Source organism: Amborella trichopoda, chromosome 11, assembly GCF_054954075.1.
Source record: "Amborella trichopoda isolate Santa Cruz 75 chromosome 11, AtrichopodaSantaCruz75HAP2 v2.0, whole genome shotgun sequence".
NCBI classification, from domain to species: domain Eukaryota; kingdom Viridiplantae; phylum Streptophyta; class Magnoliopsida; order Amborellales; family Amborellaceae; genus Amborella; species Amborella trichopoda.
Genome location: NC_142346.1, coordinates 17,235,854 through 17,249,067, shown reverse-complemented (window position 1 = coordinate 17,249,067; position 13,214 = coordinate 17,235,854). Strand labels below are relative to the sequence as shown.

Genomic DNA, 13,214 nt, shown 5'->3' with positions numbered 1-13,214 from the left:
GCAGATGCTTGTGCTTTGGATAGACAGACGAGGGCCCTTAATGGGGCGTATGAATTGCTACACCAGGGTTTGGAGTTTGTTCGATAGGTGGAGTGCCTCTTTAGGACCCTATCTACCGAATCCAGGCAGGGGCCCTTTGTTGGCCATCCTAAAAAGTTTGGACCATCGATAGGTGGGGATCTTGGTGAGGCGGTCTCTTTGGGGCTTGAAGCCCCAGTCTTATCAGGTCTAGTCAGGGGGTTTTTGTTGGCCATCCTGAAAAGTCTAAACCATTAGCAACTGGGAATCTTAGGGAGACCGCTACCTTGGATGTCGGTGGAGGTATTGGTATGGCTTGACAGTCAATTGCCTTTTGGGAGCATCTTCGGCTGGTCGACATGACTTTCTTGTTTTTGGTGACTTTTGGAAAATGAACTCTTTCAACATGGAGTTCCGGCTTGCCATCTTGTTGATTCTTCTGAGTTCTGGGTTCTTGTCATGGATTGATCCGTACTGTTGGAATTTTCTTAATCTCTCTTTGGTTCCAGTAGCAAGGTACACTCTTATATGGGCTATTGATTCCCAAGCAACCGGGATTTTTGTTTGGATTGCTAGCAGAGGCCGCCTGTGGGGGTGAGTGCTGCCTCAACCTGCTTATTGGTTCAAATGCCCTTTCAGGTTTTCACCTGAACAGAGGGGGAAGCGGCGGTGTAGAATTGTTTTTACCAACTTCCTTCTTTTATTAGGCTCTATTACCCGTGACTTCATGGTCACGTCCGCCTTCCTTTTCGTTTTTACTCACAGTGCCCTTTCAGGTTTTTACCGTGCCCATTTTTTTTCTTTGCAAAACACTCTTACTCATGGTTTCATGACCATGCCCGTCTGCCATTTTTACTCATAATACTCTCACAGGTTTTCACCATGCCCGTTTTTTTCTTCTTTGACCAGTTTTACCCATGGTTTCATGACCATGTCCGCTCATGTTTATTGATTATATGCACATATAAATGAGACTGGGGTGGTAGAAGGATGACGCTAAGAGTGGCTGGGGGTCTTTTGGTGGCCATAGAGAGAGCATGGGGTGGCTCAACTTACTGGGAAAATTGACATAACCTTTTGTGAAGGGTGAATGGAGTTTGTATGGAAGGTGCAGCTTGCTGAGGTTGGAGTGAGTTTCTGGGTGATGAAGGTGGCCCCTTGGGGAATGGCGAATTCCATGCATGATGGAGGGAATGGTGAGGTGACGGTGGTTTGACTCACTGGGGATGGTGAGCATGGTGGTAGTGTGATTCACTGGGGATGGCGAGCATGGAATGGATCGACCCACTGGGGATGGTGGATCTGGTGTTTTTAGGGGGGTGCATGGGTACAGTAGCTTGGGTTGGACATTTAATGGGATGTTTGATGGTATTTGGAAGTTAGAATGTAACGGAAAGATAGTGTAAGAATGTGTGAGATGAAAGGGTATGTAAATGAGAGGGTGTTGAGAGGGGGGAGAAAGAAATACACACACACAGAGAGGAGTGCGTGCACGTGAGAAGCGGGAGGTGTGTGAGGAAAAGAAGAGAGAGATATTTACATAACAAAAAGGGAGGTATGCACACGTGTGGAAGAGAGAGAGTGGCGTACACAGGCGTGAGAGGAGGTGAGGAGTATCACTCGTGGCTCGGGCCCTGGGCAAGAGCTCGGCTCAGTTAGTATACGAATAGGGAAATGAAAGACGCACACGTGGAGGACACATGTGTGAAGGGAAGCCCACACGTGAGCATGCACATGAGAGAGGGGAGAGAGATGAAGATTTAGGCTTGGGTGTGGGTCGGAAAGCCAAGCCAGGCTCTCGCGGCGAAAGGGAGGGCATGCGCAGGCAGTGACGCACGTGAGGGCGAGAGGTCCTAGGCCTGAGTTCGAGGCAGGAGGCCCAGCACGGCCCACTGCGGAGAAGGGGAGGAATGCACGTGGCGCCTTGAGGGGTGAGAGGGATCTCGGGGCAGTAGGCCCAGCCCGGCCCACTGACACGGGGGCACGTGCACGTGATGGAGGCATGCATGGACGAGGGGTGGAGATCCCGGGCTCGAGGGAGGTGGTCCAGCCCCGCCCACTACGAAGGAGTGTGCACGACGGCTTGAAGGGTGAGACCCAGGCTCACGCTCAGGGCAGACGGCCCAGCTCGGCCCACCGTGTGAGAGGGAGATGATAAGAGAGAAAATAGCCGTCGGCGGCCTAACTCGGAGGCTCTTTTTTTATGGCGGATGCAGCCCTCCTTGCTAAGCGAATTTTTTTGCACGCCCTGGCAGTGGTTTCGCAAAATTTTGAATCCATTTGACATTTTGTTGACCGTTTTGGCCCTTACCCATTTTTGGTCAGAAGAAGGGATCCAAGGGCAGTGGGGTCCCTGGCACTGGTTTCGCACGATTTTGAATCCATTTGACATTTTGTTGATCGTTTTGCCCCTTACCCATTTTTGGTCAGAAGAAGGGATCCGAGGGCAGTGGGGTCTTTTTGCTTAAGGCCTCCCCAAAATGTCCTCCTCCTTTCTAAAAATGATGCACAAATGCTCATGGATGAGTTCAGACTACCGAATTTGTGAGGGACGATAATGGGAAGGGAAAAAAGACCTTTATGGAGTGGAGTATGTAAGGGTGAAAGGGGGACCACTTTTTGTCATTCTCATTCATTTTTTAAATTTTAGAGAGGGAAATTGGGAGAGCAGTCAAGAGTGGAGTGCAGGTGGTCAGAAGGTTGCGAAGCGGGGTTTTCTTCTCACGCCGGTGGCTGGGGCATCTGGTATGAAAGAGTTTAGCGAGCTTTCTGCCTTCCATGTCTTTTTAGCATAGTTAAATGTCATTTAGCATTTAGGCATTATCTTGTGCACATTAAGCATTTTTGGATTCTTTTGTCCATTTTCAACGCTTAATTAACGCTTTTGGTGCTTTTTAAGCATTTTTGGCACTTTTTATATATCTTAAACGCTTTTTACGTATTTAAAGTGCTTTTTGAGCATTTTAAGTGCTTTTTGAGCATTGTAAGTGCTTTTTGAGCATTTAAAATGTCTTTTAAGCATTTTAGGCACTTTTTAAGCATTTTAAGTGCATTTTGAGCATTTTAAGCATTTTTTTAGCATTTTAAATGCCTTTTAAGCATTTTTTATGCTTTTAGAGTGCTTTTATCACTTTTTGGGCACTTTTAATGCTTTTTAAGCACTTTTGATGCTTTTTAGGCATTTTTGCTTCTTTTTAAACACTTTTGCATGGATTTCACCTGAGTAGAAGGGGGCTATGTCGGGGTTCATCTGGCTTGGGTACATCCCATGGTTCAGTTCCTTGAGTATCCTCCTGGGTGCCTTGGATCAGTTAGGTACATTTTTTCTCAAAAAGTCCAGTTTACAAGGGAGATGCTACCAAATTTTTGCCAGTCCTTATGTCTACTTTTCTCTGACTTCTCTCTGACTTTTTGGGCACCCCTGACCTTGTTTTCTGCATGCCTTTCCCGATGTTGTGCCCCTGGTCAAGGACTCCCTCCCTAAATTGGGTGAGCTTGGGACTGCCACCTTCATAGGTGTTAATTTGGTAAGAGGGCAGCCCATATGGCTCACAAAGCTTGCTCGTGCCTTGGAATGGCCTTTAAGTGCTACCTTTTCTAGTGAGACTGCCTACTTTCACATTTGTGAGACCAATGATGGGGAGTCTACCGTCCAAGAAGAGGCGATTCCATTATTTAATTTCCTGCACCGCGATCTAGCCTCCAGTGAGGATCTCCCCACCTTGGGAAACGAATGGGCAAAATGAAGGGGTTAATTTGGTCACCTCGTGGGCTTAGAATGTAGGGTGAGCATCAATTTTTAATTGGGTACAACCCTTAGACCTTTGAAATCATTCATATTTATGTGGATCTCCTCAAGCTCGCCTCTTTGCTATCGGCAGTGCAGAGTTTTGCTGGGTACTTTGACCGTTGTTCCAATACCATGAGGGCCCTCTTGTAGACTTGGAGCCATTTGTGCAACACCTGGCCCTTTGGTCATAGTGAAGGAGAGATTTGCTTGTTGAACCTGCCCTTTATCGGGGGTCTGTCGCTGATGGGGGCCATGTATGACAAATTCGTCCCCCACAACTTTGTCATCTTTGGTGGAAAATCATTGGGGGTTGAGGTCCCTCCTCCCGGCCTCCGACAGATGTTTGAACTCTACCAGCTCCTCAGTTCATAAGCTAGTGACGATCAGGTGAGCTTTTCCTGTTGGGTGAGGTTCTTCTATGGTGAGAGCCTTGATGCCACAGAACTGGAGTATTGTGATCTGGGCGGAAAGGGCAAGGAAAGGGTGAAAGTGACTGATGCCACCTTCGTATGCAGGTTAGTGAAGGACGACGTCTACCTTGCTGCATACCTGTCGCTCTTCACATGCAAGTTCACCCTCCCTGGTTCGAGTGACGTGATCCAACTGGGTTGCTTCTTTGCAGCCTATGACATGGCACGAGGATGCAGTATGCCTTAGCACAACAAGTGTTTTGTAGCATTTACTATGGCCTAGGGGCGATTTCTCGAGACAAGCCATTTAAAGGAGGAGACGGACCAGAGTTGGCAGGGGGAGAGGCCTTCCCAAGGAATTTCAAGATAGCATTCCCAACTCATTATCTGTTCAGCTAGCTTTTCGCCTACTTCCCAAGTACATATGCGAGAAATGCTGCTCTATATGTAGCTATGTGCCCTCAACTTGTGAAGATTACAGGTCATAAGGCCTAGTTCCATACCCCTGGTCATGTGCGAAGCTTATTTGGTGGTGACTCTTTCTTCACACGTCATAACCCATTTCTTGTGGGTGGCTGCACTAACCGTGCTTTTGTCGACCAACTGGGCCACGAGTTGGATGGTACCACTACTGGTATCGCCGAGTTGATGTTTCTTTTGAGCATACGGGGAGGTATACTGCCTTTCATAATGTCATTTGGCTCGAAGCTCGAAGCATATTACCCTAGACTAGGGATGCCCATTCACTGTCTTGTTCGAGCAGCGACACAGGAAAGAAGGGGCCAAGACGAAGAAGGATGACTTGGGGACTTGCTGCGAATCTTGGAAGGCAACACATGGGAGAACTACCTGAGCGACATGCTTAGACCTCACTGAGGTGAATAAATTCATCGTTCCTCATTATGGCAGGCTATAGAAACCTACTAGCATTGGTGGCGAATCACCAATAGCTGGTATTGGCACGTGGATCATCCTTGGAAAGGGGAAAATAGAACTTGGAGCCATGATACCAAGTAGGGCAAGAACTTTGTGCCATCGGCATTCGAGAAGCACTTCGAGCTAGAGTATCCCTAAGACTGGGAACAACTTGGGGTGCCAGGAGATGGAGGAGGATGAGGAATCACCGCAAGTTCTTGCTCTTAAAGAGAGGATGGGGATGCTCTTCGACCACCTTTGTTCTATCTTTGAATGGAAACAAGGCCGAAAGGTTGGCGGTCGAGAGGGGCACCCCAATCAAGATTATAACGCCGTTATTGGCAGTGGTCCCCATTCAACCCCTGATGCTGGTTTTAGGTATGGCCATGATTCAGAGAGGCCTGAGCCACCCCAAAGAGAGAAGAAAAAGATGAAGAAGCCAGTGACCTCGGATGTTTCTGAGTCGTAGCCTTCCTAAGAGAATTCTCCTCGACAAAAGAGTGCTAGGTTGACTAAATCAGTGTCTGGGTCTCAGTCTGTGATTAGTTCTCCTCACTCAGTCTTACCTAAGCTTGAAGATATGATCATGGCTACCACGGGGGCCCCTGATCTTGCCAGTGTTCCTTCCATATCAGAGGTGATTCCTTCAACTATGCATCCGGTGCGAGAGCAAACACTAATTGCACCTTCATCCTCTAGGAGGGTTAGCTTTGACTTGGCTTCTTGTTCCAGGGAGAACGACCCTCTTCTAGTGATGGAGATGACTTACTGTCACAAGCCCGCCCCCTACAGTACTCACCAGGCCCATCAGAGGACAATGGGGTGTGGGATTGCGGCCACAAGTAGCTAATGCCACTCTTTCACAGCTAGTGGGGCCACTGATGGGGCTATTGATGGGGTTACAGACATCATCCCAAAGAAAGATCTTAACGTTATTGTGATGTTCGAGCAACCCATGGTGGCTCCTCATTTTGATACAATCAATGTAGCTGGGGCCCTCGTTTTTATGTCATCAGACGTCGAGTCTCACTCAGAGCCAGAAGGGTCTTTTAGTGTGGGCCTTACAGATGTGCCCCCAGAGATGGCTGCTGCCCTTACCGTCGTTGCTTTAACTGAAGTGACTTCGGCTTCGAGTTTGTCAACGGTCAGCCCACCCTCTAGCGCAAAGTCTGTCATGATCATAGGTATGCTATGATTGGGTCTCCGACTATTGAAGGGGTAATCTCTTGCAGAGCTTGGCCCTGAGATTGCTAACCTTTGTGGCTGCGCTGCTGCTCTAAGCATTATAGATTGTGAATAGGAGGTCTTTGTCCGTTTTGACAATATTTTGAATGAGCTTGAAGATAAGCGAGTGGAGGCTTTGAAGGAAGAGGCAGAAGTTAATGGGCTACAAGGTGCTCAATTGGCCTCTTTGGAGGCTTTGCTTATGAAGCATCGTGGGGAAGTGGATGCATTCATGCAGAGAAAGGCCGCTATGGTTGCTCAGAGTCTGAATTTAACAAGTAAGAGGAAGCCTGCTTAGCCAATTTGAGGGCTCTAAAGGCGGAACTTCTAAAGATGATGAACGGGTTCAATGAGCTGGAGTGGGAAATGAACTGCTGGAGAGCGAAGAACCAGGTCTTGACCGATGGGATTTTCGGACTCAATCGTACCATTGAACTAAGGACTGCCTCTTCGGCGCGAGTTACCCAAGCAATGACTGATCTCAAGGTACATGCACAAAAGGCTATCATGTGTTCTAAGGCAGCGAGAGCGAAGATCAATGAGGTCGTTGATCGTTTCTGAGAGAGCCCTTCTTTACATCTTTCTTTGCCAATGTTTGCCCTGACTTGTACATGGATGTTAACAGGCTGTATGGAATGAAATTCCACTTTTGTTTTATGATTAGGTCTACCTTCTCCCTTTTTTGTGGTTTGCATTCATTTGCTACCGGCGTCCTATGTGGACATGTCCACCCTTCTCGTGTCTTTGACTTAAACGCCCTTTTGGGTTTTTGTTTAAGTCCTTGAGGCATGCGCCATTCTTGGTTTTTGAAAAACCTCGTGAGATTCGTTTTGTGGAACTTTTTCCCATGATGTTTACTCCATGTCTCCCATTATTTCCATTTTTACTCACAATGCCCTTTCAGGTTTTCATCATGCTCGTTTTTTTATTTTTTGATGTCTTTTGCTCACGATAGCAGATGGTGCTACCGTACCCCATAATGTTTTATTTTATCTTCTTTTGACGTTTTTGCCCATGACCCCTTTCAGGTTTTCGTCATGTTCGTCTTTTGTGGAAGCCACTTTTAGGGTGATGCCATCAGGACCGTAATGGTTAAATGCCTCAATATCACCCTCTGTGTCAGGTTAACCTGGCCGCACGTGTCTCGGGTTTTGTGGAAAGCCCAGGTGATTAGGTGCCTCGATCTCGCCTCCCTGGATCTAGGTGATCGGGTGACACGTGTCTCGGGTTCGGGAGATCCAAGACCTGAGATCGCTCTCTCGGGAACCTTATTTAGGAACAAGGACAGGTGTCCAACTAGTGAAAGATGGAATTTTGGATGTGAGGTAGGGATGAACCACACCTGGGTCTGTGACTTACTCGGGCTGACTCGTGTAGGTGCCCTCTTAGATCACATCGAAAAGCCCTCCAATTACTTCAGCTGGTTTGGAATCGCCTCCCTTGACCTGAAATCCCCTTATTTTCTACACAACACTACTATGAGTAATTTGCAAGGCAAGTGGGCCGAAGGACCCACCCTTGTCTTAAGGCAATGCACATTCGTGTGGCTAAGAATGTGAGAAGTTAGGGAGATGAAGAGGAGAGGGCTTGAAAATGAGGATGAGATGACAAAGAGGTGGGGTCCCAATGGTGCTAGGTGTTGCCACTCACAACCATGGAGTAACAGCGTCACGGCCCTTGGAGAGCGCTTGACACTACTGCTCACGGTTAGAGGGTGAGCAATGAACTATGGGTAGCGCTAGGCATTGTCGTTGGCAACACAAGAAGGCAGCACACCCATGCGTGCGTGGCGATAGCCTCTTGTGAAGCGCGTGGCAATAGCCATTTATAAAGCGTGCTGCGACAGTTCTTCGTAAGGCACACGACAATAAGCATGGGATGCAAGAGGAACCTGCGAACGACAATAGACATCGAACATGCGTAGGAACCTCACGAATGGTGATAGGCACCTAGCTCACGAACGACAACAGGTGTTGTCGCGACCCCTCCTAGGCAGCGATAGGCATCACCGTCTGCAACATGTGTGCAACAGGGGAGGAGATCCTTGCTGGCGGTAATAAGTTTCATCGTTTGTGCTCTTCACTGAGACATTGAGGACCTCTCTGTGAATGGCGATGAGCAGCACCGTTTGCAGGCGCCACTGGGAGATAAAGATGAACGAATAGAAGGATAAAAGAGCTCGTGCATGGCGCTGCCATTGCCATGCACGACCTGTGGAACCATAGAAAGGAGGAAAAAAGAAAAGAAAGAGGCATGCACGCCACTACCACTGTCGTGCGTGGTCGCTGAGGGAGGCTTAGATGAAGAAGAAGAAGAAGAAAGAAAAAAAGAGGGAGAAGATTTACCTTGAGCCTAGGGGTACAGATCCAAAAGTTTATCTCTCCTTTCTCTCTCTCACAAAATGTGACCAACAATGAGAAGAAAGAGAAATTTTATTAAGCAAAAACTCTCTCTTTTGTGAAGGGTTTCATCCTTTGCGTACAATGATGGTATGTGGTATATATAGAATTGTGCCCAAACATGAGTGGCTTGATCGAAATTAAACCTAATTGTTGGAAATTAATATTTAACTGAATTAAAAGAAAATAGAAAATAGGGTACAAAATGATATATTTGCCCCTTTTTAACAATTTGTTAAATTTCAAAACAGTTCCTCTACTGCCTTAGAACGTGCATGATTTTTCATGGATGATCCAGGGTTGTTCTGATGTATGGTTGATTAAAAGATGATTGTTTTCTTATAGGGCTCGGCATGACGATCAATTTGATACCAACTTTGAGCCATAAATCATGTTTTTAGGCCACGATCATGCGACTTAAATTTGAATGGATATTGATACTTCGGATCGATAGTGTGCTCGTTCCTTGATTTTTTTCTATGATATCTTTGTTGGATCACATTGATCATGCTGTCACGATCACGTGGCAACAAATGCAGCTCGATTCCATATCCGGACGAAGGTTTTGCAACTTTGGAGTTTTTGTCGGAATCTGGAATTCCAATGTCGAAATTTGCAGTCACTTCATCGGTTTAATGTGTGGAATCTAACCGTTCATCATGTACGGGGTTCAGGCCAGAGATAGCCCGAGACCTTATGCACGTGATGGAATTGGTCTTGTGTCGATCTGGGTCGTGAGAGGCGTGATTTTGTCGCTCGAGCGAGGTACGGCACTGTTGATTTTTTTGCACTTTCATTATGGATCAGCAACTTCTCTCTAGCTTTTCTTGACGCTCAGGCATGGCATGAGACGTGCTACATATCATAACGCTCGTCTTGATGAGACGAATATGCTTAACAAATTTTGGGGCGATCTGACTCGAGACAGAGAAGATATGAGTATCGAAAGTCACTATTTGTGACTCCCCCTTTAATGGAGTTGAGTTGCAGATTGACCGCATGGGAATAGTGTGTGGCTCCTTCTGTTTCACTCTTTCACCTATAACTTCTTCCTGGAGTGTCCGTTTAAGCTGAAATTTGACCTTGGGCTTTTTCAACCATGCCAAATCCAATGGCGGTTGTCCCATAGCAAATTAAGATACTGAAAATATAGTGCTAGTTATAGGGCCCGTTTCAGGGTGCTTGAGGTTGATTCAACCTAAATTATTTCTCAGTCTGCATTGCCTTAGACATGTCGGAATTCAAGAAAACTTGGCAGGAGACTTTTGAGAGTCTTTATGAAGATCTTGACTAGTTTTGGGGCTATTCTGAGACAATCAAAATTTCTAGTATTTGTTAGGCTTTATTGACCAGGGACCCATGATGATGAAAAATGTCTTCCAACAGCATGCCCTGCCGAATGTTGTGCTTTGAGAGAAACGAGAAGTACAACCATTTGTGAGATTTCCCCTGGCTAGCCACAGGACTACATGAACGCTGAGGAGGTCCACGCAACGCTGTAACTAGGTTGCTCAGACATTTGGACATAATGTACGGGTCCATCCGTGAGACTTTAGGGGGGAAAAAAGACTTTTGAGGAATCTGTTGAAATCCTCACCCTCGAGGGACTATTTTTTATTCTGACAGCTTGAGGATTTTGTAAGGACCTCATTGGTCAAAATCGTGCCTATCTGGTGGTCAAGTGCTATGAACCTTCGGTCTGCATTATTTACTGCTACACCAGGTTTGCTTTTGATGATCAGGGTATCTCTGTACGTCCCATCTAGAGGGGTCCAATTGGGGGCTTCTGACTTATCCCGAAGATATGGGCCTGTCGGCTAGGGGGAATTTTGGCGAGGCGACCTCGTGGACCCCATCCTGCAGGGTCCAGTCGAGGGCTTCTGACCAGTCCTGAAAGTTTGAGCCTATCGGCTAAGGAAGGTTTTAGGCGAGGCGATCTCATGGCTTGGAATAACCCTGAAGTCTCTAGCAGGTTATGCTCTGACAAGGAATAACCCTAAAGTCTTTGGCAGGTGGCTTTGTCAATTTCTTGCCTTTGTGATGGTCTTTAGCATTTTGGAGGGATCTTTCTATCATCGCCTTCACCCTCAAGGACTCTGTTTGTTTTTGGAGTTGAAGTGTGGGAGATCTTATGAGGTTCTCACTCCCGGGTGAGCCATTGTGTTGTAATTGGATGCTGGCAGTTGAGGATTTTAGGTAGAACTCATTAGCTAGGATTATGACTGTTTGGCAATTGGATGTGGCTAAGGCTATGGTAGTATGTCAACTTGTTTTGTTGGTCCAAGCGCCCTTTGCGGGTTTTTACTTGAACAGGGGAAATGGCACCGTAGAGATGCTTTTCACCAATCTTCCTTTATTTTTGAGCTCTTTTACCCATGACTTTGCCATCATGTCCACCCCTTTCATCCGTTTTTTCTCACGGTGCCGTTATGGGGTCTTCACCGTGCCTGCTTTTTGTTTTTACAAAACTCTTTTACTCATGGTTTAGTGACCATGCCTGTCCGTCATTTTACTCATGGCGTTCTCTTGTCTAGGTGTACACCATGCCTGTATTTTTGTGAAGGTGTGTTTAGGGTCATGCCTTCGAGACCTGTGCGAAGCCTTTTAACGTCATGCACTCAGGACGTGCACTATAGTTTAGGGTCACAAAGTGAGTATGGTGATGCTTTTGACTCACTTGGGGGGGACGGCACGAGGTTGCCTGTGAAGGATGGATGATGTATGAATGGTGGGTGAACAGTTGTGACCCACTAGCTGACGATGAGTATGGATTGTGAGATGGTTCGCCATTTTGTGAGCATAGGTAAGACTTACAGGGGAATGATGGATGGTAATAATGAAGCGAAAAAATTCACTAGGGAGACAATGAAGGTGGTGTGCGCACACAAACGGGTCGGTTGGGGAAAGCATGTGTCAAGATGCACATAAAGGGAGTGTGCACATATGTGGGGGCGTCTTTAAGGTCATACCTTCAGGACCTGAGCAAAGCAGTTTAATGTCATGCGACCAGGACGTGCACTTTATTTTAAGGTCATATAGCTTGGACCACGATTATGCAGTTTAAAGTCATGCAGCTAGGACCATGCAGTTTAAAGTCGTACAACTAGACCTCCGTTATAGTTTAAGGTCATATAGTTTGGACAATATAGTTTAGGGTTGTGCACCTGGACCAAGGCTATGCAGTTTAAGGCCATACAGCACGGACCAATATGCGGGTCGCCATATAGGTGAAGCTCCATGGGGGATAGGTCTGTAGATAACAACCTGACTCCTTAGGGATAAGATAGGTAAGGCTATACACAGGCAGGGAGTTTTAAATGAAGATGGTGGCCCTACAAGGAGTGGCAAACGGAAGCGAAATTCACTAGTGATCAAGAGGGCAAGTGTGACTCCCTGGGGTGAAGGATGAGACTTCATGTAACTTTGCTAGGGATAATGGGTTGCAATACGGATGTGACTCCTACTGGGGGTGTTGGTGCAAAACAAATCCATTGGGGATTAAAGGGGTTAGGCACAACCCCTTTCTCTTTTTCATGCACCTAACTCCACTGGGGATGCTGATGGAATGCACTTGGGATAACGGGGTCTAGCATAATGGAACGCATGACACCATGATAGTTAAGGTGTATGACGGAGGCTTAAGGGGGCTATGAGTGATGTGACTCAACTGGGTAAAATGGAGAGCAGGAGAGTCTTGGGAAATGGTGATGCATGGAATGGGTACAATAGGTGGTGAAAGCGCCCTATCAGGTGTAGAGGTATACGATTGAGACTGTGGTATGCCTCTTTGAGATATTGCTTTATAGAGGTGCGTGTATGCCTTGCATGCTGTTCTTTGAAGCCTCATAGTCGAAACTATGGTATGCCTCTGAGAGACGAGTGCATGCTTTGATGGTTACGTGCTTTTCTTGGAAGCCTCATAATCGGAACTATGGTACACCTCTTTGTGATATGGCTTTGTAGAGACAGATGTATGCTTTGAAGTGCAAGCTTTGCTTCGAAGCTTCACAATCAGAACTGTAGTACACCTCTTTAATATATGGCTTTATAGAGGCGGTCACATGCCTTGACGATTGCATGCTCTACTTCGAAGCCTGACAGTTAGAACCGCGATACATCTTGATTTGGAAGAACACCTCGAAAGGGTGATGTCCTTTCACTGAGGGATTGTGAAGAAGGATGCAGTAGTGGATGTGTAGGATGGTGTCATGCGGTAACCCCTTAGAGCCATGTAAGCACAGGAAGCAGTTTATAGTCATGTGAAAGAACTAAATGTTGCGCAATTTAATGTCTTGCTACAGGGACATTTGACATTTTTACTCGTGATGACCCGTAGGGGAGGATCAACACGCTCGTCATTTGACAGTGACTACCCCGAAGGATTTGCCTCGAGCGGTTTGCCTCGAGACCTGAGGGCATGTTTAAGGTCTTGCCTTTGAGACCACTTGTTGTGCAGTT

At 46.7% G+C, this 13,214-nt stretch overlaps 1 pseudogene across 1 annotated transcript in view; it reads left to right on the top strand.

Moving 5' to 3' along the window:
* The first annotated feature begins 2,666 nt into the window (after positions 1-2,666).
* LOC105421503 (TATA-box-binding protein 1-like) overlaps positions 2,667-13,214 on the top strand; it is a 51,133-nt pseudogene continuing 40,585 nt past the window's right edge. The window contains exon 1 of the transcript XR_016044700.1: positions 2,667-2,763. The product of XR_016044700.1 is annotated as a TATA-box-binding protein 1-like (transcript). The remainder of the gene's footprint in view (positions 2,764-13,214) is intronic.